Below are 25,024 nucleotides of genomic sequence, written 5' to 3' on the forward strand. Positions count from 1 at the left end.
GTTTTAACTGAGTTTATCACACCAGTCAAAATTAAACACCCGTCAAAATTAGACATTGTATATGGAACTCCTTAAAGGGTGCCACGTTAGATTTTGCATGCCAAAACAAGAAAACCATTCCAATAGGCGTAAGTAAAGACATCTAAGACTTAGGGCTTCATTGTTATTGAATATTATTTCTTTCTTTACGTTTGAAGGTTTAAACTCTAATTTTAGGTGTTTGTTCTATTAATCAATAATGATTGGGGTTTATCGATTGTTGAAGCTTCCACCAACAAAATACATCAAATACGTATCCAGATTTCCAGGCCAAAAAGTGTGTCTATGGCAGTCAAAAACCAGAAGAATTTGAATTTAATTGGAAAGCACTCATTGCGATGTTTTGTTTAGATGAAAATAGTTGGTTAAATGGGATGTATGATATGCGAGAGCATTGGGTGCCATTGTACTTGCAAGATACTTTATTTTCCGGCATGATAACTATGCATCTGGGTGAGGGATGAACTATTTTGACGGTTTTTGCATGATGGGTCACCTCTGAATGAGTTTATACCACAACATGAACAGGCTGTAAAGGAAAGGCGAATTGAAGATTTTATGACCATGTATACAAGTGTGGGTTCGACATCAAAACACCCCATAGAAGTACAAGCTGAAAGAATATTTACAAGGAGTATGTTTACGGTTTTCAGCCATGAATTTTGTGAAAGTTCTGGTTGCATTGCGAGGATGATTACCGAAGAAGAGCCTATAAGCAAGTACTTGGTTGGATTTGGTGATAAAGACGATGAAATGAATATTGTCTCATTTGATTCACGTAACAATATTGCAAACTGCTGCTGTCGTATGTTTGAGTTTGAAGGGATGCTTTGCAAGCATGTCCTTCAAGTATTTCAAGAGGCAAACGTGGTCGAGATTCCACCTAAATACATCATAAATCGAGGGACAATGAATACTAGGTACGTTGGATAGTGTGGCGATGGAGCTGGAGCTGTTTCACAAAAATCAAATGCAGTTGACATTTGGACTTTGAAAAGTACTGCGATAAAGATTGTAGAACTTGGGGCAGCCTCTACTGAACGTCTTAACTGTGCTTTTAACATCATTGACGAGCGCATGAAAAAACTCTCTCACCAGTGCCCCTTCTAGTGACTCACCCCCTAAAAACTTTGGTTCTAATAGTTCTCAGGGGGTAAGCAACTTTTCTTGATACTTATGTGCACACTTTCTCTCTGGGTGCAGGGATCTGTTATTCAGTCTGAAACTTCCACTAAACGTTACAGGCTCCTCTCGATCTGCCTCGGAGACATAGTATGTTCTGGGGCCTGTTTGTCACCACCAGTCAATGCTGTGGGGACCTGTTGATCCCATTTTTTAACAAAGCCATAGCTTACCATAAGAAAGCACTTGCGCTGTTGTGCAATACTGCAATCCAAGTCTCCATAAGAATTCCACAAGCTATGTAAGTGCCAAAAAACACTGAAACGCCAGAAAGCACTGCTCTGTAATGTGGTAAGATGATTAATTTGGCTAAATTAACAAAGGGTTATACAAGAAGGGAAACACAAAAAAATAGTAGCTCCTACCTTCTAATGCCAGGCAATAGAAGATCGACTTCCTCATTGTTTATGGATGATGCTCGATCTCAATGTGCTCCCTCGAATGTGCAGTGTTAATAGAACCTGATTCATGGGTGACCAAGAGCAGACCTTTTGGAGGACTCAGGAGTTCAACTTGTGAAGAAATACCTAGTGAGTGCCGAAAGTATTCAGAAAGCAATCCATATTGTCGCATTATCATACATAAATGAGCAGCAGATTATCCAACATTGAAAGATTGACAGGATGGTGTCTAACAGATGAATAGAGGTGGTGATGTGTGTGTGGGTGAGTGAGGGACAGTCCATTGATCATTTTAGTCACCGTTTCCATCAAACCTTTATCCGTGTGAATAATGCTTTAGTAGGAGTGGAAATGCAATTTAGTCCCAGAGGTCTGTTTAGGGCAGGTCAAAGATTTCAGTCAAATGTTGTCCCAGTAAGTACTGCAACCTATTAGAGAACTTAGGAACAGAAAATCACCAACAACATCCAGAACAGCAATTACAATGGCCTTCACAAATATGCACTCTCTGCATTCAGTGCAATGTCTTACAATAGTTGCAGATGGCATGGACATAACCAATGGCTACATATCTGCTGTTTTAAACATTCAGCATGGAAAGAAATTCAAACAAACTTCAAAGAACAGGAAGAAAATTATCATAGGACACACGTCCAGAGAAGAGATAGACCTACCATCATTTTCAAGTGAGCTTGAACGACTATGCCCTGCATCTCGAGATCCCAATAGTGCCCTTAAATGCTTGGGAGCTCTGAAATGTACTCCCAGTAAGAGGCTATAATCAATTATGACAAAAGCAACAAAAGTGGAACCTACATGGAACCGAGCCTTCAACATTGTAGTATAGATGGACACCAATGAATGCATAAATGTACACAGTAGGCTTGAAGGTTTCTCATCACTATATTAGAGATCCGCTATGAACATACCATTTAGTTGTTAATAGACTGTAAGTCTATACCAACAAAATAGACAACAACACTCAGTTACTGATGCCACAGCAAAATTTATAAGGGCGGAAATTTATAAGGGCGGATTGAGTGGTCTGTAATTCTGATATGCAAGGGTTAATTAGTTTTTATCAGTTAAAGGTGGAAAAGGTTGTGTTTCAGGCTGGTCTATATCCATTGAATACATGAGGAGGTTGAATGTAATTATGTGGAGTCAATCACATGTTCACTGGCCGTACAAAAGCATAACCAAGTGTGGTAATGCATGTAAGTAGAAAACAACATTAGCGGAAGGATTGAGATACAGTCCTTCTCTAAAAAGTAGTTACTTAAGTTAACTAAAAATAAGTACGAAGAAAACTTCACCTATAAAATGAATTCAAACTTAATTTTTTGTGGTTATGAAGCATTCATCATAAAGATCATCTTCACAAAATTTCAGCTCATTTGGAAACCTCTAACATATAGAAATATTGTTGTCATTTTTAAAAAGAAATCTAACGGTCCAAAAATGTCAAGTTTTTGCAATAATTTTTTATTTATGTTAAAGGTTTTCAAATGAGCTAAAATTTTATGGAGATGATTTTTATGGTGAGTGCTTCATAACCACAAAAAAATAGGTTTGAATTTATTTTATAGGTGAAGTTTTACTTATGTACTTATTTTAAGTTAACTTAAATAGCTACTTTTTAGAGAATGATTATATATATATATATATATATATCTATATATGTAAGCTTCTTTAGCAAGGCTAGCTGGGATGAATTAAATTACACAGTCGTGCCAGTAGATTTACCACTAAAAGCTTAAATTAATAATATAAATACTACTTAAAAAGATTGATGAAGAGCAAAATACACAATGCACGATGAAAATTTATTTTCCTTGGTAGTGCACAAAAGAAAGATGCAGAAATCTCATTCATACTGGTTGAAGCTTAGAAAATCATTTTTATTAGCAGTAAGCAAGCTTTAAACAATATTCAATTAAACCTTTTATAAACACAATATAGTGATGGTTAGAGCTTCGGTAGCCGTCGTTCTTACAGCACAATCAAAGTGAGGAGTCGGTGGAGTTTGGACTTTGTTCAAACCGAAACTACACTCCCATTTACCTACCACAGAAAACTACAAAGAACCTTATGCATGTAACTAAAAATACGCGGAGGAAACTTCGTACTGCTTGGAAGAAATCAGCAAAACATATATTTCGTCTTTAGAGATTTTGTAGCTATTTGTAGAGAGAGATAAGGAAGAATTTGTAACATATATACCTTACAACCTTGGAGATGTTATTTCATGGTATAAACATAAGCGATGATACATTTTTTGTGATCGATGTTGATTCATTAGATTTATTTAGTGATGTTATATGATTTTAAGCATATTGGTTATTATTTATATAACTGAGACAATTTTTTTTTCAAATATTAAATAAATTTTACACCGTTTTTATCTAGACTAAAATAATATGAGAATATGAACGTTAAAAGCAAATAAAAGCAGGAGAGGGCAAAAGCATTTATAAGCTTTATCATGATCTTGGAAAATAATTTTGGAGACATTATTTATTAGGGTTGTAATGTTCAAAAATAAGTTATAATTTATTAAGCTTATTTTGTGATGTTGTTTTAGTAAGATACTCTGGTTCTTAACCAATAAAGTGTCATTTACTTATATGACAGTGACACAAACACATTTATCATATCACAATTCACAATTTAGGATCAAACAATATAATGAACTGAAGTAGAAAAAACAACTATAAAAGACCAAAACACATATTAATATAAAAAACATAAGAACAAATTATATATATAATTAATTTGAAGTAACACTTTATATATAGCATGTTATGCTTTGTTAACTACTCTTACACTTATGATATGTTTGAATCCAGGGGACGAAACTTTTGGTGGTTGTTGTTCAATATGTACTTTCATGACAACTGACTTAACGTATGGATACAGCCTTATGGTTCTAGGTATGATTTTGGAGTTGGATTAAAATAATAATTGTGGTTTAAATATTCAATTGAAGTGTCATTTGCACGTTATATAATTTCAGGTGGGGTCACATTATTAAATCAATTTTTATATGAATCGTTCCATCACTTATACCTAAAGAAGGCATATGCATGGTTCGATATGTATTGCAAATACATTAATAAATTTTATATAACTAAGACAATTTTTTTTTCAAATATTAAATAAATTTTACACCGTTTTTATCTAGACTAAAATAATATGAGAATATGAACATTAAAAGCAAATAAAAGCAGGGGAGGGCAAAAGTATTTATAAGCTTTATCATGATCTTGGAAAATAATTTTGGAGACATTATTTATTAGGGTTGTAATGTTCAAAAATAAGTTATAATTTATTAAGCTTATTTTGTGATGTTGTTTTAGTAAGATACTTTGGTTCTTAACCAATAAAGCGTCATTTACTTATATGATAGTGACACAAACACATTTATCATATCACAATTCACAATTTGGGATCAAACAATATAATGAACTGAAGTAAAAAAAAACAACTATAAAAGACCAAAACACATATTAATATAAAAAACATAAGAACAAATTATATATATAATTAATTTGAAGTAACACTTTATATATAGCATGCTATGCTTTGTTAACTACTCTTACACTTATGATATGTTTGAATCCAGGGGACGAAACTTTTGGTGGTTGTTGTTCAATATGTACTTTCATGCATTAACCCGACTTAATGTATGGATACAGCCTTATGGTTCTAGGTATGATTTTGGAGTTGGATTAAAATGATAATTATGGTTTAAATATTCAATTGAAGTGTCATTTGCACGTTATATGATTTCAGGTGGGGTCACATTATTAAATCAATTTTTATATGAACCGTTCCATCACTTATACCTAAAGAAGGCATATGCATGGTCCGATATGTATTGCAAATACATTAATAAATTTTATATAACTGAGACAATTTTTTTTCAAATATTAAATAAATTTTACACCGTTTTTATCTAGACTAAAATAATATGAGAATATGAACATTAAAAGCAAATAAAAGCAGGAGAGGGCAAAAGTATTTATAAGCTTTATCATGATCTTGGAAAATCATTTTGGAGACATTATTTATTAGGATTGTAATGTTCAAAAATAAGTTATAATTTATTAAGCTTATTTTGTGATGTTGTTTTAGTAAGATACTTTGGTTCTTAACCAATAAAGCGTCATTTACTTATATGATAGTGACACAAACACATTTATCATATCATAATTCACAATTTGGGATCAAACAATATAATGAACTGAAGTAGAAAAAACAACTATAAAAGACCAAAACACATATTAATATAAAAAACATAAGAACAAATTATATATATAATTAATTTGAAGTAACACTTTATATATAGCATGCTATGCTTTGTTAACTACTCTTACACTTATGATATGTTTGAATCCAGGGGACGAAACTTTTGGTGGTTGTTGTTCAATATGTACTTTCATGTACAACTGACTTAATGTATGGATACAGCCTTATGGTTCTAGGTATGATTTTGGAGTTGGATTAAAATGATAATTGTGGTTTAAATATTCAATTGAAGTGTCATTTGCACGTTATATGATTTCAAGTGGGGTCACATTATTAAATCAATTTTTATATGAATTTTTCCATCACTTATACCTAAAGAATGCATATGCATGGTCCGATATGTATTGCAAATACATTATTAAATTTTATATAACTGAGACAATTTTTTTTCAAATATTAAATAAATTTTACACCGTTTTTATCTAGACTAAAATAATATGAGAATATGAACATTAAAAGCAAATAAAAGCGGGGAGAGGGCAAAAGTATTTATAAGCTTTATTATGATCTTGGAAAATAATTTTGGAGGCATTATTTATTAGGGTTGTAATGTTCAAAAATAAGTTATAATTTGTTAAGCTTATTTTTTGTGATGTTGTTTTAGTAAGATACTATGGTTCTTAACCAATAAAGCGTCATTTACTTATATGACAGTGACACAAACACATTTATCATATCACAATTCACAATTTGAGATCAAACAATATAATGAACTAAAGTAGAAAAAACAACTATAAAAGACCAAAACACATATTAATATAAAAAACATAAGAACAAATTATATATATAATTAATTTGAAGTAACACTTTATATATAGCATGCTATGCTTTGTTAACTACTCTTACACTTATGATATGTTTGAATCCAGGGGACGAAACTTTTGGTGGTTGTTGTTCAATATGTACTTTCAGGTACAATTGGCTTAATGTATGGATACATCCTTATGGTTCTAGGTATGATTTTGAAGTTGGATTAAAATGATAATTATGGTTTAAATATTCAATTGAAGTGCTATTTGCACGTTATATGATTTCAGGTGGGGTCACATCATTAAATCAATTTTTATATGAATCTTTCCATCACTTATACCTAAAGAAGGCATATGCATGGTCCGATATGTATTGCAAATACATTAATAAATTTTATATAACTGAGACAATTTTTTTTTCAAATATTAAATAAATTTTACACTGTTTTTATCTAGACTAAAATAATATGAGAATATGAACATTAAAAGCAAATAAAAGCAGGAGAGGGCAAAAGTATTTATAAGCTTTATTATGATCTTGGAAAATAATTTTGGAGACATTATTTATTAGGGTTGTAATGTTCAAAAATAAGTTATAATTTATTAAGCTTATTTTGTGATGTTGTTTTAGTAAGATGCTCTGGTTCTTAACCAATAAAGCATCATTTACTTATATGACAGTGACACAAACACATTTATCATATCACAATTCACAATTTGGGATCAAACAATATAATGAACTGAAGTAGAAAAAACAACTATAAAAGACCAAAACACATATTAATATAAAAAACATAAGAACAAATTATATATATAATTAATTTGAAGTAACACTTTATATATAGCATGCTATGCTTTGTTATGTTTTGTTAACTACTCTTACACTTATGATATGTTTGAATCCAGGGGACGAAACTTTTGGTGGTTGTTGTTCAATATGTACTTTCAGGTACAATTGGCTTAATGTATGGATACAGCCTTATGGTTCTAGGTATGATTTTGGAGTTGGATTAAAATGATAATTGTGGTTTAAATATTCAATTGAAGTGCCATTTGCATATTATATGATTTCAGGTGGGGTCACATCGTTAAATCAATTTTTATATGAATCTTTCCATCACTTATACCTAAAGAAGGCATATGCATGGTCCGATATGTATTGCAAATACATTAATAAATTTTATATAACTGAGACAATTTTTTTTAAAGGCAAATGTCTCAAAAGCACTATCTGAAACCAAGAAGTGTTCAAGGCCAAAATGAACACAAACGTGAGAACCAACAGTATTCGAAAAGATACTGCGTGAAGATGATTGCCTAGGTTTATACAAACGGCTGACAGTTCAAGGACATTAATAGAAGTCTACTGATCGTCCAATTAAATCTGATCGTCTTTCACTAAGGCAAGTTCAAGGCCTCCCATGCTACTTGACCTGATGCGGTATCTTTTCATTTGTAAAAGAACAGAAATCCGATGTTTATGATAGAAGAAGCCAAATTTTCATTCATGTGGGGGATTGTTAGAAAAATGAATCACTACACCAGAATTGAGGATAAAGAACGAACCAATAAGACTGGTTTAACCGTCCTTAACTAACTACTCGTACACTCGTCGCACTTTCTCAAACCCCCGTCGTAGGTACAAAATCACAGACTCTCTAAAAGATTTGCTACGAAAACACTTGTCTTCATAAAAAACATGAAACCCACCGTCGTAAACATAAGAATTTCTCGTCGCCATCCAAAATGTCATTTTCTTTGCAACCGTGTTTTTGCTTCACTTCAACCTACTCTCTTTCCTTTCTCTTGAAGCCGCGCAATAATCACTTGATTTTGTGAGCCATGGGGATCGATTCCGAATGGAAGAAGAACCATTTCAAAACCCCAAAATTTTTCTCACCAAACACTTAACTCAAAACCTAAACCCTAACTCATCCCAACTTCTTCTCACCAAATCCTCTTCTCAAAATTCTCAAAGATCGTTTCTTTTTTGTTTTGTGTTGGTGCAATCAAATTCAAAGGAGATATGGTGCTGTGAATGCACTCTCAAAGGTAACTTTAATATCTTTTTTCAATTTTGCTTATTTCCTCATTTCTTTGTTATTTTGTTTTTGTGTTTACAATAGGGTAACTCTTCTTCGGCTTTGCCGTACAAGAGAGCTCCACGAACTTGGCTCAGAATCCCTTTTTAAGGTAGACGGTATTGAGTAATTACTATCTTTTTGTTTTCATTAGCTATTTCTAAATTTGAGATAGAAATGTTAAAAAAAACTAGTGGTTTTGGGGTTTTAGTTCGAAGGGAATATACTAGTTACTAAGAAATTGGCTCTTAGGTTTAGTTTATATATGGAGAAAAGAAAGTTGTTCAAGTATAGTGGTTTTGGGGTTTTAAGGCTGTTAAAAAAGTGATAAACAAGCAATATCCGTGGGGTTTGTTGGGTATCCCAATGTTGGGAAATCATCAGTTATTAACACCTTACGAACAAAGAATGTAATTTCCTATTCCCTCCCCCACACACACACACACACACACATTCTAAACTTCTTTGTTGTTTTATTTGATGGCGTACCCATTAAATATTTTATACCTTCACAATTTGAATGTTTGGGATGTTTGTAATCTATTGCTTTAGATGAGCCCCTCTGCTTATTTTGGTAAATGGTCCAACATAGTAGTTAGTGTCTTAGTCATATTTTTATGGATGTTTATGTGCATCATTTGTTCCATTATATGGTTGGATGATATATTATAATGTGTTCCCATCCTAATTGAACAGATTTAAACTTTCATCTTTCATAGGTCTGCAAGGTGGCTCCAATTCGGGAGAGACTAAGGTCCGGCAATATATAACACTCACGAAAAGAATCTTTTGATAGATCATCACCGGAGTTGTTTACCAAAAACAGTGATTCTGAAACAGATATTGTACTAAAGGGCGTGGTAAGTATTCCCTAGTCCACTTCTTTAGTAGATGAGAGTTTCGTTGTACTTTGTTTCAACTTTGTATCAATTAGTATGTCTATGTTAAGTTGCAAATTTCTTAAAATTTGTTTTATTTTATTATTTTATTTGTACTTTAACAGCTTATCTCCTCCGAAATTTTGATAGAAGACTTTATGCAACACTTCGTTTATTTTTCTGTTTTTGTTGCTGTGTTTATGTTTGTAAATAAGTTATGTCCTGAAATTGTTAAATAAATTAATATATATATAATTTCTTTTACGTCCTTTTCTTGATGGATTGCATTTTAGGTGGAGTGTTAAATTTATGCAAGATTGGAAATTTTGATTAAACATTTGCTCTTGCTAAACGTTGTCGGCTCAACAAATGGTCATCTGGGTTCATACGTTGATACAATCGATCCGTGTGTTAGCCTTGATATTTGATGTCAAACTAGGAATCTGTAGTGGCGTGGTCATAGTTCACTTTTCCGTCATACTTTAATTCATTAACTTCCTTGCTTTTAGCATTTATTTATTTGTGTTTTATTGTTATTGACAATTGCAAACTTTATATTGAAATAACAAAAGAGATTACGTTTTGTAGGCCATTAGCAACAAAGTAAAATCCTAGTCCCATACACCCATACTTACCCCTCATATCATCAAAAGATATTCGAACACCAACCCCTCAACATCCGACAACCTCTAATACCTAGGGCGACCCATTTCGGAACCCGCTTCCCCTCTCCCAGTCCCCTCTTCCTCAATGAAGTTGTAGTCCACCAGCTCACCCGTGTTTTAAAGAACTCACATGCTATTCTCCGGTATGTGGACTTTCCTCTTGGCCCCATAATCTTTGCTTTGAATCATCCATTATACCATTCATTTCCCCACATCATGTGCCTCGACTTTTTACGTTGTTAGATAGTCGGTATGCATGTTAGAAAGGGCTTACTTTTTTTGGTGAAATACGTGGGTTGGTGCATATATTTCTGTTGGAACAATCAGTTATATATAGTTTTGTGCTAAAGAAGTCGATGAGATTTTCTTACCTAAGTGATCCTATTTACGTACACATGTGGTCCGCATGTGTGTTATATGTTGGAAATTGGAACAATCAGTATATATTTATGTTAAAAAGATCGTTGAGATGTTCTTGTAAGTAATTTGTCCCGGAATTGCTGCCTTTCATGTTGTTTTGTTTCACAAAAGGAAAATTTTGTAATCAACAATTTTGTTTCTTATATTGCTAATCTGTTTAGCTTGTGACCCAGTGCAGGTTCTGAACTTAGAAGATGCTTCCAACACATTGGAGAAGTTCTAAAACGTGTGAAAAAGAGCATCTACAAAGAGCATATAAAATAAAAGAGTGGTATGTGATTGTCAAATGTTCTCTCTAAGTCTGCTTTGAGTTTGAAAATTTTGTGTTTGGCATGTGACATGCTTACATGTTACTAATGTTGCCTTTTTTTTTTTTTTTATAATTAGGGTGGATGATAAAGACTTTCTTCTTCAATCACCGCAAATTAAAGCGGCAAGCTTTTGAAGGTACATTCTTAGGATTCTTAGTTAAAACAAGTTAACAACTGCTCTTTTTAAGTTTGATTGTTGTGTTCAAGATTTCAGACTTGTTTACCTATAATGATGGAACATCTCCGCTATGTCTACCTATTATGCCCGGATACTTCAGATCCGGTGCCGTATTATGTCATACATGTTATTTGATGTAAAATTGGTGGGTCCTAGTCATGGAGAACTCATAAAGCGTCCCCAGATTTTTTGTATCATAGATTTTTCCCAACATTGAAAAATCTAACATAGGAAATGGTCCAAACCAAAAGTTCATGGTGAACTTTAAACATTTAAGTTTTAGCGTCCAACTGGTATTAACACTCCATATTATGGTTCACACATTCATTGTTCATTATCCGGAGGATCTTTGTAAACTAACGTCACTACACACACACCGGGTTTCATATGGTATTAGACAAAGCACTTCTCAAGTAATGTCTTGTAATCTATTCCTCTTGACTTCGGTCTCATTGAGCTTCAACATTTGCTATATTGGTTGACTTTCTCTCTTCCAAGATATCTTTATTCAGCTAGATTGCCTTGAGCTATGTGTGTTCAATACTTTGGTTGTACTACTTCTAATTTAGTATCCAAAGGAAGAAAAACTTGTGTCGATCCAAAGAACTAGTGGAGAAAGGGGTAGGAAGGGGGCGATCCATTTTTAGGGCAATATGAAAGACCTTAAAGGGGGCGGAAGCCTCTGCCTCATATTTCCTGTTTCTTTTATAATATTGTTTTATAGCTTCATAAAGTGGTTAGCCACTTTAAAAAAAGGGAGGGGGTTAAATCTGTTATGTTTTAGTAATTTTCTGCAAATACATCAAATTAGAAAGGGTCTTAAGTCCCAAGTATACTTAATGTTGGTGTTTTATTACTATCATTATTATCATTTGGAAAAATTTAACTATCCTCACGTTCTAGAACACGCAATCACAGGCATGCAGGTAGCATTTAGTAATGCATGTACTTATTTAGCAATATCAATTTGTATTGTCGGTTTATCTCTTACGAACTACATTCCTTTATTGAGTAAAAATTGGTTGCTAGCCGGTTAGGTATACACAACGGGTTTTGACATAAATATGCCTACCGGCTAAGATTTTTAGATCCTTAAAGCAATCACTCATCATCCTCTTAATTTCTTATACTCCAAACCTTGAAAGATTCATCTGCCAGGCAGAATTTCTGCATTGTTGGTGATAGGCATGTTGACAATTAAGTAAGTAGTCAAATAGTAATATAATTCTTGTTAATTAATAATTTGATGGTTAATATAAAGAGAATGGAAACAGGTCACACACTGTCTCTACATACCTTCTCATATGTTATTAAAAAATATACATATAGTGTTGTATAATGGAATATTTTCTAGAGTTGCAAAAACTTATTGGAATGCTAGCAAGTCTCGGTAAGTTTTGAATATTAGCGTGCATGGTTGGAATTCCGAGTGTTATGGTTAGGTATATGGATCGAGAAGTCAGTTCCGCGACATTCTTAAGTTTGGTTTGCTTTGTTTGAAGCAAGTATCAAAGTTGTTGTGACAGATCTAGTGATTATCTTCTGTTCACGCCGATTATGTTGATTACCTTTATATGCAACTCAAAACAATATTGTATGACAGAATGATATGGGATGAGATGAGATGACGCAAAGATAAGGCTATTGGGCTCCGTGTTGGTAAGTGTTTATGTGATTTTTCTTGTCTAGAGGTATTAGTTTTATTATTTTTGTATTGATTGTATGGTTTATAATGGTTTTGGTATCAACGTTGGTTGAATTTGATGAAAACCAAACAATTTGGAAAAGTATTGAACTGTTGGTATCATATCACGAGGTCCTTTGTGGATTGCATTATTAATTGGGATTGTTATTGGATGGGTTTGGAGGCCTATAATAGGTGTGTTTACTGAAGAGATAAACTAGGTTTTTCAGTTTCAAAAGATTCTTCGTTGTTGTTTGGTTCAATTTAAGCCATTTTCATTGAGTTCTAACTCTAAACCAAGCTTGAATTCATTGAAGGTAGTTGACTTACTCTCATATCTCGGTTTCACTTTGGTTGTTATTGAATTCGGTAGAAATGTTTAATAGTTTATACTACTAAGTGGTGTCTAGCGTAAATTGAAGTGAAATCGTTATTGATTTGATTATAGTTATGCCAACTTGTGGAGGTGAAAGATGGAGGTCCGGCATGGATACATATGATGGATCGTTCTACACCGCTATGGCGATATGGCCTACCAAGCTTGGAGGAGAGATCCTAAGGTAAAATCTTTGACCATTGATTCACTATAATAGAGAAACTAAATGTGATTAGATATAAAGAAAAAAGGTTAATAGTGATTGTTGGTGCATTGAACTGGGTTTACTTGCGGGGAAGGGTTAGACGTTAGAGATGCATATAGAAAAGTACATATGGATGAGAAACTGTTTTATTGATCACACTACCAAAGATAGAAATTTTTAGTTTGTGTATTATTCCAGTTTCCAGCTATTAACGACTTTTGAGTCTTTTTTGTTTTGCTTTTAGTTATCCTTTTAGACATCTCTTACTTGCAAACTACAAGTGAAGGTTTCTTTTTAGTTAGTCATTAAAGGTAATGAATATCATTGGTATATTTATCCCAACGATGGTAGTTTTGTTTCAGTTTTGAATGACTTCCTTTACTGTTAAGCCTTCATGAATTGTGGCTGTGGGCTATGGCCAAGCTAGTTGGGGGGGACACTACCCACTTGCCACGCTGTCTTGAAGTATTACCATTTGATGAATCGATGTCAAGGTACCTTTACACAATTTGTGACTTGAACTCCCCAAAAGAATGTTAAGGTCTTATCCCTTGGCTCATAAACGGTTTTGTAAACTATATATAATTGCTTCCATTAATTTACATTATGACATAGATTGATGCGCTAGTATGAAATACCAATTTAGGTAAGGAATTGGTTATCGGACATTATAATATGACTGTTTGATTTTAGTTTTTTGTGAAATGAGACTTGTTTGAACGTTACTATCTTGATGTTTAAAAACCGTTATCTAGATTATGAGTAAACAATAATTAGGGAAATTAATATGGAAGACAAACAAAAAGTTATTCATTTAATTTGGCATTCAATTATAGTTCAGTTTACACTATATCTAGGAAGATATATGATAGGTCCTTAATTTTTATAGAATTACCTTGAGCATCTTCTCCTCATAATTTATACATATTGGGTTACTAAAGTAGCATGTCATATTCTTCATTAATCTGGAAAATGATAACACATTAATTCTTTATATATGGTTTTCCAATACTTGGTTGACTTACACACCAAACAATCTAATAAGTCATGTATTTTCAGTCATGTACCTACACGACCACTCGGTGTAAATGGACTAATTGTTCTAACCGATCAAAGTCATCTTTTTTTATATCTCGCATATTATACATTTTACCACGTTTAGATTTATCAAGGAGCTAGTTTTTTTTTTTTTTTTATGATGCATGTTAAAGGTTAATGTACGACTATGTGTGTGGTATTGAGCGGAAGAAGACTGTTTTACTTCATGCTTAGAATTGTCTTAAGGATAATTATACTCTAGCTTTTCGTGGCTTCAAATGTGATGAACTCATGCAGTTTATTAAATATATCGTGGCTTCAAATTGCCCTTCGATAACAATTTTTGTTTATTAAATATATCGTATCTTTAGATCCTAGAATCAAATTATATCTTGTTAAAAGAACTTTTTTCGTTGCAGGTTCCTTATATGCTACAGAAGGGATTATTGAGAATATGGTGCAAGTGATGGAAAGCTAAAAAGTATAGTTTGTTATGAAGCTTAGTTAGCAGCTTTTTGATTTTTTTTTTAATTAATTTATTTAAATTGTTGATTGAATGAGCCACTTAATGAGTAATGTTATTTATACTATGGAGTTATAATATGTTTTTTAAATTTGGTATGCGACAATTGCCTAGTCTGTATGTGAAGTATTGTGAAGTAAGGGTGGGGGATCTCTTTTGAATTAGCTACAGAAATTAGCTACAGTAGCAGTCGTAGGTCATTTGGCCTGCGCATTTTTTTTTAAAATATTTTCTCTGAAAAACGACGGTTTTGTCTGTCCTTTTTCTTACGACGACCTTGCGACGGGCATGTTGGTCGTTTTCTAATTCCAGTTACGACGGTCTTTACCCGTCGCAAATATTAACGACAGGGCGATTAACGACGGAAGCTGGGACACTAAAAACCGTCGCAAATCAGAAAAAACGACAGACTTTGACCGTCGCAAATCACAAATTCTAGTGTAGTGAATTTGTACAAATCCATTGAGATATGAATAAGTAATTTGTCTCCCAAATTATCCCACATTGAGATAAAATAGGTTTATCTTGAAACAGTATGTAAAGTGAGAAAAATCTTTTCAAAATGGTGCCTTTTGGTTCAAAACAAGATTACATTATGCGAAAAATGTGTGACATTTCGAAATGTGCACTGGTTCGAAATAGTGCATTATGCCGAAAAGGTGTGACCTTTCGAAATAGGCACTGGTTCAAAACAGTGTTTTATGCCGAAATGGTGTGTCCTTTCGAAACATGTGACTTTTCAAAGAGTTGCTTACTTTTTCCCAAGAGTCACTGTGTTGTTTCGAAGAGGCACCACTCACCTATAAATATTGGATGAATTTGGAGAAAAATACACCAGATCACACAGAGTTCTGATCTTTCTCTTCTCCCTCTGTTCTTAGTCAAATACTATGTTGTGTTCGCTGAGTCTATAGAATTGAAGTGCTAGCTAGCTTTCTATAGAAGGAAATCCGTTCTATCTTGGGAGACAGTTTCCCATCAACCTTCAAGCATCATGAGGGGAAATCTGTCTTAAGGACATAGTGAATTTTCACTAGGCTCGGATTTAATAATTGGTAAATTAAGTTAATTAGTTGAATTAAATGTTTGTTCATGATATATTTGTTATATCAATTTGATTTTCTTGTTTACTTAACAATAAGTATATTTTTGGAATAAGCTTCCTACACTTTCATGTTTAACAACTTTATTGTATGTGAGCATTGGTACATCATACTTATGTACCTAAAATTTATACTCGCACATCATTAGCCAAACACTTGCTACATAGTCCTCACTCAAATGCATGGGCGCGAGACACTTAAGTATCATTCCAATTCATCCCGCTTTGAATCTCCAAATGAAGTGAGAAAAGGCCTATTCTTTATATTAGTATAACTAAGAGCAAACCATATCATTAATAAATCAATGCCTGATAAAAACAATTCATATATCTTTCTATAAATGAGAACTGGGTCTGATAGCTGCAGTAGCAAGTGCATTGCCGCATGGGCAAGTAGTTTAGCTGCTGATAAATCATAGTTTGGGAAAAAAATTAGCATGTATGGAAAAAGAAGCAACATGTGGATTGAAACCAAAAGCTATAGTTGAAGAGCATATATACATACTAAAATTTTATCCTTCGACTCTTAAACAAAAATTTAGCCCCTATTCAATAAAACAATACTAACAACCTAAAATGATATAACCACAAACATGCCTTTCCATTATGTATTAGCTCTAGTATGCAAGTTCACCAAACATCGACACGTGTACAATCATGCATATGAGCATGCACTACTAAAAAAAAGACTTGTAATGACGGCTAAAAACTGTCATGAAACAAGTTTCATGACGTTTGTTTGTTAAAAACACAACTGTCATTATAGAGCCCGTCATAAAAGTTTACAAAAACCGTCATTAAACCTATGACGGTTTTGCCAAAACCGTTATGTACTTAATATATTTTATGTTAAAAATAGAGCTAAAACCGTCATAATAGGAGAAAAAAAATCTTGGATGCTACATGGAAACCGTCATTAAGTTTGGTACAACCGTCATAATTTTTTGTAAAAACTGTCAAGAAACATGTTTAGTTTGTGTTGGTTTTGGCTAAGCCGTCATAAAAAGATACATTTTCTGGAAAAAAAAAAATTTTATAATATTTATTTTATACCACCTAAAATTGCATAAATAATTTACCATTTATACAATCCAACTCCACTACGAGCAACTTAACATTATCAATGTAACAAACTAGCCAATTCATGATCCATTCACAAAACATAATCCATTACATTCAATCATCTCCAAAATTTACATACATTTAATAAAAAATATCCACATAATATGTATTAACAAGATCGGTTTGCATGGTTCGACTTTCATTCATCATCAAACTTATTAACCTGCAAAAAATCAAAGTCGAAAAAAGAAAAACAATAATAAGAATAGTATCATGAAATATTAACATGAAAAAATGAAGGGATAAGATTATCTATGGATGGGGATAAAAGACAAAAACAAGGGTGGGGATAAAAGCAAAGGAGGTTCGAGGATTAGTAGAGTTTGTATAAGTTTCTGCACTTGGTTTCAAACTTTCAATCATATGGAGGATGCTCTAGTTTACACAAGCCTCCAACGGTCCAATCTCTGAAATTCAAGCTACAAGAAGCAAATTAAGAAAGTTTGTTTGCTTTTATGTTTGAATGTTTCTCTACTCAAGTTTATATCGAGGATGGTATAATTTAATGAATCTTGCACACAAGCCTCCAACTTTCAAATGGTGCGGCTACTAGTAAGTGAAAAAGATTCTCTCTAAAAGTTTTGGTCCCCGCATGCATAACTAATGTGGCATTTATCGAATGTAACGGATGCCTCTTTCTTAATCCCCATCCAAAGGTTTAGCAGATTTATTATAATGACAAGAAATCTCTTGAACATAACAAACTTTAAACTGCTAGGCATGAAGCAAAAGGTCTAGTAGACATACCGATTTCCAACCATCGGGGATCCAAGCAAGCGGTAATCTTTGTGTTGATGCCGGGCAAGGGACCAGTTCCCATGATCTTCCCCCACCATAAAGCTTAATAGCGGCTGCAGTCTTATAAACATCGTCCGTGCCTATTGCAATCTGGGTAAAAGAAGCAAAGAAAATCACCTTAGAGATACCCATCGACCAATTAAATAAGTTTAGACAACACCCGACCCGGGGAGATATAGAATCGTGGAAAACTTATTAGGTAGAAACGAAATCGGGGAGGCAACTAACGGATCAGTATTGAGAGACTGCAGATTTAAGTTCACACCGCTCAATATTTCAATTTTCTTTACACTTCTTTTTTAGTAGGAGAGGAAAGAAGTATGCACTCTAGCATAAGCATTTCCTTTGTCGTACTCTGTGACACCATAGTTGTATGTCAATTCCAAAACCACATTTTATCTTGAGGACCATACCCCATCATAGCGATTGTATCTTGAAAAGAAATGAGCCAAAGCGTCGATCTGAAAAAGTGCAAATATAATATACTAAACAAAGTTAACACTATAAAAATAATGACGAAAAAGTGAGAAAACCAACACCATTAAACAAACACCTAAACAAATGGAACGTAATCGTTTTTTACCAAACTTCGGAATCAAGTAGTTAGCTAATGAAGGACTCTCTCTACCCAATGATTCAGTTGTATTGTTCTTACGGAAAAGCAATTTAACTTATCAAGCGACAAAATAAAATTCCCACGGGCCACTACTCGCACCTATCACCACCCAAACACAAAACCCACTTTCAAAAGCAATTACGTGGATAGCTTGTTCATAGACCGAACTGTCGGTTAAATGCATAGGAAACCAAAGAGCTATCGCCCTCTACCAAGTGCATGGATATGACATACACAAGGAGGAAGAACTTCCAAGATGAAAGAAAGCCGGATGATCGATAATACCACCACGACCAAAAAGCGGCATCCATTCATTAGGTTGATATGCCATGTTCAAGGATCCCGCTCGATCGGTCTTTCTATCGCCAATGAAAAGTAATGCGGCAATTCCAATTGAGTCATTTTTTCCTCTAGTTCAGCGTGGTGTGGATGATCCAAAGTCCGGTCTAATTATTTTCATCCGGTGTCCGCGGAACTCAGATTTAATATTAAGTAAACTTGAGAAATCGAGGCTGTGGTTAAGAAGCGAGAGAAAATACATCATGTGTTTAGATTACGCCCAAGTCTCACAGCCTCTTTCATTTGGAAATGAATCACGGATCCTCTCAATAGTCTCCCCGACGATCGTGTCCGCATCAATGTTTTTCATTAGACAAGGGAAGAGCGAGGTTCAAAGGGCAAACTATCCCTTTATCTTTGTGGCCGACCGATGTTACTAGTGTAGCTAGTAAAGGCTCTTTCCGAGCGGTTCATACTAATGTTTTCGGTTGGAATTATGTGTTGCTTTGCTTTCGAGTCCTCATGAATGTACTATTATGTGTGCCGCCGACTAATGTATGCTATTGCATGAATGTTTACAAATAGAAACGAGAACTAGGTGGAGTCTGTTTATAGGCAAGAGTCTAATTACCTTGTACTTTCGGGGTTATCACGTTTTGCGGAGAAGTTCCATGCCAAAAGCATGTTATTTCAAACAACGAAAAACAAAATTTCAGACATTGGTATACATAAATGCGGGGCAAAAAAGATTTGCAAATACATATGCAAATTACATCGAAAGGAATGACTTTATGCTTAAATGCGCATGGACCCTTACCTTCTCATAGAATCTGTATTGCACGCATCGAGATCCCCCACACGAAAGCATCAAGCGGCACAAAGGCTCGGGTGTTGGCCCTCTTTCCAAAAGCTCAAACTTATAACCATCGGGATCTTCCACAAAAGCAATAATCGTATTTCCACCTTTGACCGACCAGGCTCTCACGTTACCTTCCCCTTTGGCCTTTCACGAGATCCACCGTCTTGGCAACCTATTCCAACAAACAAGTAAATATAGATCACTACAAAGTCTTTGGAACATTATTTGAACCTTCAATATCTATATGATCATTATCGGAACCTTCAGTATGTATCCATCACTCTAATCGGTCTCTTAGCATAACAAGATGAGTCTCGATCGAGATGTATTGAAACATGGGGAAAGAAAATAATCATCAATATTATGAGGATACAAACTCAACTATTCAAGTTCACCTTATATTTTTACTCAACCGGTTCTATTTATACCCTTTTCTTCTCAAGCTTTGCGACCCAAACATAATAACAATATCATCAAATTTAAGGCCAATAATGCTAATATAAATGGGAAATTAGAAAATCTAAATTGTTTAATGAAGAAGACATCAAAAATATATAGAACTGTTGAAGTCAAAAGCAAGAATTTAAGAAAAATGCAAATCAATATAACAACCTCAAGGTAGATAATAAGAGTATTAAAAAAATCCAGAACCTTTGTCTTATATAGGCTGCCCAACAAACTCAATTCAGAACCCCCATTTAAGCGAGTGAATACAAAATACCTTGTTATTTCTGCTCTCGAGATTAGAACAAATTTTGTAGTTTTTCTCAACAACCGTTAATGGAAACGAACTGTACAAAAGCATCCACTTTTCAAACTTTTCGATCAATTTCAGAATTCGACATTTCTCCACCAAACGCACTCGTCCCGCCCATTCTCGAATTAAAAAGCTTCAGATTCACGAATTGAAGAAAAATGGTTATGGTTTAGTCGTTCATAGAAAATTAATTAAGGAATCGTTCCTTGACAAACTTTGCTAGGTCTTCAGAGTAATCAATGGGAGTTTGAGTGAGGAATATGGTCGGGTGTAAGAAGATGAAGATGGACTGAAAAGGAGATGATTGAAACAATTAAGCCGATAAGCTGAGAGGTGTTTTTGAAATTTCACCTCAAGATTTATTTGATATTTAGAATAAGATCGATAAAAACGATCTACTCTTTTGCCCTCTATCCCAGTGCTAGGTCTGATTAATGTTGACGGTTCACTTTTTGTACTCACGATAGTTTTTCTTTCGTTCTTGACGGTTGAATATGGTCCGAAAACTTGCACCAAAAAAAATTGGAACGGTTTAATATACTGCTAATTTGACCATAAAATCATAATATTTTCTTGACATATGTGTCACACACGACATAATGTTACAACAGTATCATAAAATTATAATATTTTCTTGGCGCTTTGTCATACACTATTGACATAAGGTTGCAACAACCGTCATAAAATTATTATATTTTCTCGACGCTTGTCTCATACACGCGACATAATGTTGCAACAGCCGTCATAAAATTATTATATTTTCTTGACGCTTGTCTCATACACGACATAATGTTGCAACAGCCGTCATAAATTTATTATATTTTCTTGACGCTTGTGTCATACACGACATAATGTTGCAAATGGCCGTCCATAAATTTATTATATTTTCTTGGCGTTTGTGTCATACACGACATAATGTTACAATAAATTGGCATAAAAATGTTATTAAAACACCTATCTTGACGGTTTGTAACAAAGCCGTCAAGATAGATAAAAAACAAGCGTCATAATATGTCATTTTTTTAGTAGTGGCAACATGGCATTGGTTTATGCAACCAGAACTATAAAACTTATTATATTAGACACATCCTCACAATTGTCTACTACTTTTTCATTAATTTTTTTTAGCTAGCAAACTGCAAACGCCTTGTGTGTTGTACCCATTAAAGAGAAACAATCTAAAAGAATTTGGGCTCCGAAATCCTAAGTGAAAGAAGTTCTCTAGAAGAACATTCAATGGTCCAATCATATTTTCATCTCAAACAAATATTACAAATCGTAACTCGCAAGAGACCATGCAACTATTTAATACCTATATGTTGTATACTTCTATTTAGAAATAGCCATTTATTCCGAAATCGGGGCTATTGGGTTCTCCCAACGACATACCAGTCACTATTAAACTTGTAACTGTATGAATGGGTAGAAATCAACCATAAATCTAGATCATGACAGTTATTGATAGGAGTCATATATCATTTTGGGTGTCGTGTGTATCCAACGCACTAACCTGTGGAGCCAGAATAATCAGGAACTGCTATAAATTAGCCGGAATTTTACCATGGGATAAGGCCATCTATAAGGGGTGTTCCACCAGTCCAGCAATGTCGTCCTCGCATCATATGAAACGAAAGAACAACATGATAGCAAAAACGAACTTGTATGCACAAAACATTATAGTCGCGTACTAAAACTATAACCCTGCTTGTATCCCTTTGAGTTCCTGAATCACGACTGATTGATGCTCCGATGACCCAATATAGGCCATTAAAACATCTCCTGCTGCATCTCTGATCAGTCTCCCATATCCCCCACTTACTTTCTTGTACAGAGCCATCTGCATTAAGTTTAACACTTCCAATGACTGGTAGTCTTCAACTGCATTCAGTAGCTTCCAGGGAGAGTTGTTTTGATTTGCTTTCAGTTATATACCAATGTTATCATTTCCTGTTTTCCTTTTTCAACCGTATGTATACTTCCCTTGTTGAGATGTTGATAATAGTGTTGTTGTTTCTTGCAGGAGATCTTTCCTTGTTGGTCCTACAAGAGAGAGCGTTTCCAGATAATCCAGAGAAGAACTGGGGTGCCCTTTAACTCTATGCTCTTTTTCGATGATGAGGAGAGGAACATTGAAGCGGTACAGACTCTTGCAATTTATTTAAAAAATCAATCAAATTTATTGTTATGGTTCTTAAAATCTTCTTATTGAGTTGAAACCATCCTCAAACAACAACCCCCCCCAAACACCCTAAATCAATTTCAATGAAATATATTAATAAATATAAACGGAAGCAAATAATTTAATTTCAATAATGTTTTAGAGGAATAGTATAGTTGTCCATTTTGACTGAATGTGTTGCAGGTTTCAGAAATGGGGGTAACAAGCATTTTGGTGGAGGATGATGGGGTAAGCCTTGCAGCTTTCGAGGCAGGGGTTAATAGATTTTATTTTGCTCAAAGTTCAGATTCACCTGTCACTAGCAAGAGCCAAGCAAGCTTTTCTTGCTTTGTAATAATAGTATGCAACCCTCAGGAATTTGGTGCCAAGTTGCCAACTGTTTTTCCATCCATATAAATCAAATTTTAATTGGTATTGGTCAATATTTATCTTTATTACTTTCTTATTGATTCAGGATATGAATTATCATGTCGTTTGCAAAATCTTGGTGTGTTCGATTAGTGGGAATTAGTAGGCTAAATCTTCTTGGTTAGTTAATCCTAGGGGGAATTCTTCTCTATGAGAGCTACAAATAAAACATTCCACAAAATTTAGCATTCTATGTGATAGTAGTGCAATTTGTTAGTCAAACGCAAGGACCAAAATATTGAATTCGGACAATATATTGTGTACCCTAAAAATAAGATATATTGGAAATATTTTTTTTTTGTTGACCAGTCAAAATTTTATTTTATATGTCGATATATTATAAAATATCGAAAATGTCATTGATATATTAATAAAACCGATCAAAGTCAACAATTTATATCGGATATATCGATCGATATATCGACGGCAAAAATAAAATTCAATATTCGGTGGAAATATATCGAATATTTCCATCTCGTATACTCCAAAAAACGAGATATATTGGTGCGATATTTTGGGCCTTGGTCACAGGCCGTACATAATAATGTGGGCTAGCCTATGCTATTAATATCGGATATCTCGGGTGATTAATCGTGTATTGCTTATAAACCGATTAGTTTTTACCGATTTTTTAACTTTTTCTCACTGAACCAATTTAATCACCGAATTGGCCGATTAATCGGCCGAGATGACCAATTTCTCGCTAAACCGAGAAAAAAAATTATTTAAAATATCGGTTCCCTATCCAAAAAAATACCTAAAATTAACGAATTGGATTCTTAAACCATATTAATAATGAGCTTTTCTTCCATGTAAAATCCTTTGAATGAACTTAATACGCACAATTATGGACCACACGATCTGCAGATTCTTTTGTAAAACGAAACTGTATTACTGGATGATCAGGTTGCCATACAATCGCACAATTGATAGTTTAATACTATCAGATTTACCCTCACTCGTCTTTTTGTGCTCCGAGTTCTCCCCTTGGTGGTTTTCTCTTCTCGGTAGTATGGCTTCTCAATCTTTCTCCGCCAGACTCTTCTTTTTTAATCTCTTTTCTCGCCATAACATTTGACTCATATTGTCAAATATCTTCTTCTACTTTATCTATGTTCTCTTGCGATCATTTTTTCTTACCCTTAGATTTGAAAGGTATCATCAAACTCAAACTCAAACTCATATAACTAGTTTATTCATCGTATTTAGTGATCTGTTTAATTATCTACTACCTATGTACGAACAACATAGTTGAACTTATCAAATTCTATATATTCTACCGAGTTTTTTTTTTTTTTTTTTTTTTTTAAAATAAATAGTCATTTCTATTTATTTTCACTAAACTTCAACACATTCTTACTCTAGTTTTAGCCAAAAATTTGCATTGGGTTCAATTAGATCAGAAGCTTTAGAGCAATATTAAATTTGCATTTCTTGGTTATGCACTTTCGTCAAGCTTACTATCTCTAATTAACAAATTCAAATCAAGGCAACAACACTTTCTATTGATGAAATTGATCAGATATGGTTTTACGAAGGAACGAAGGAGAAGATGTTTGAGGAGAAAAGGTAGCGGAGGAAGGGAGAAGTCCCATTTTAGATTAAAAAAACATAATTCTTATGTTTTATTCAAGTTTTAGTCTTTATCCAGTTTTTCATCTTTGTGTTGATCGATGGCAAATCTACGATCAATTTTATTGCGCATTGATATGCATATAAACTTGTGTGCATTGTAGATTTGGTCATTAATAATAATAGAACCCAATCAATACACAAAGCTAAGAGTTTACTTATTTTCCCCTCCTTAACGAAAGTTAAATATACAAATTATTGTATTATCTCTCTAATAAATATTATCGCTTC

The 25,024-nt window shown here is 33.8% G+C and overlaps 3 long non-coding RNA genes across 3 annotated transcripts; 2 read left to right on the forward strand and 1 right to left on the reverse strand.

Annotated features, from left to right (window-relative positions):
• Positions 1 to 586: 586 nt before the first annotated feature.
• Positions 587 to 2,440, reverse strand: LOC147501672 (uncharacterized). The gene is made up of 3 exons (XR_015219849.1): positions 2,297 to 2,440; positions 1,587 to 1,748; positions 587 to 1,502 (listed from the first exon to the last, which is right to left on the reverse strand). It is a non-coding gene; the product is annotated as an uncharacterized LOC147501672 (long non-coding RNA).
• Positions 2,441 to 8,219: 5,779 nt separating this feature from the next.
• LOC147501673 (uncharacterized) lies at positions 8,220 to 9,552 on the forward strand. Its single transcript, XR_015219850.1, has 3 exons — positions 8,220 to 8,734; positions 8,809 to 8,875; positions 9,483 to 9,552. It is a non-coding gene; the product is annotated as an uncharacterized LOC147501673 (long non-coding RNA).
• Positions 9,553 to 13,345: 3,793 nt separating this feature from the next.
• Positions 13,346 to 15,139, forward strand: LOC147501674 (uncharacterized). Its single transcript, XR_015219851.1, has 2 exons — positions 13,346 to 13,459; positions 14,938 to 15,139. It is a non-coding gene; the product is annotated as an uncharacterized LOC147501674 (long non-coding RNA).
• The last annotated feature ends 9,885 nt before the right edge of the window (positions 15,140 to 25,024 follow it).

Source organism: Coptis chinensis, chromosome 4 (assembly GCF_015680905.1).
Source record: "Coptis chinensis isolate HL-2020 chromosome 4, ASM1568090v1, whole genome shotgun sequence".
Lineage (NCBI taxonomy): Eukaryota > Viridiplantae > Streptophyta > Magnoliopsida > Ranunculales > Ranunculaceae > Coptis > Coptis chinensis.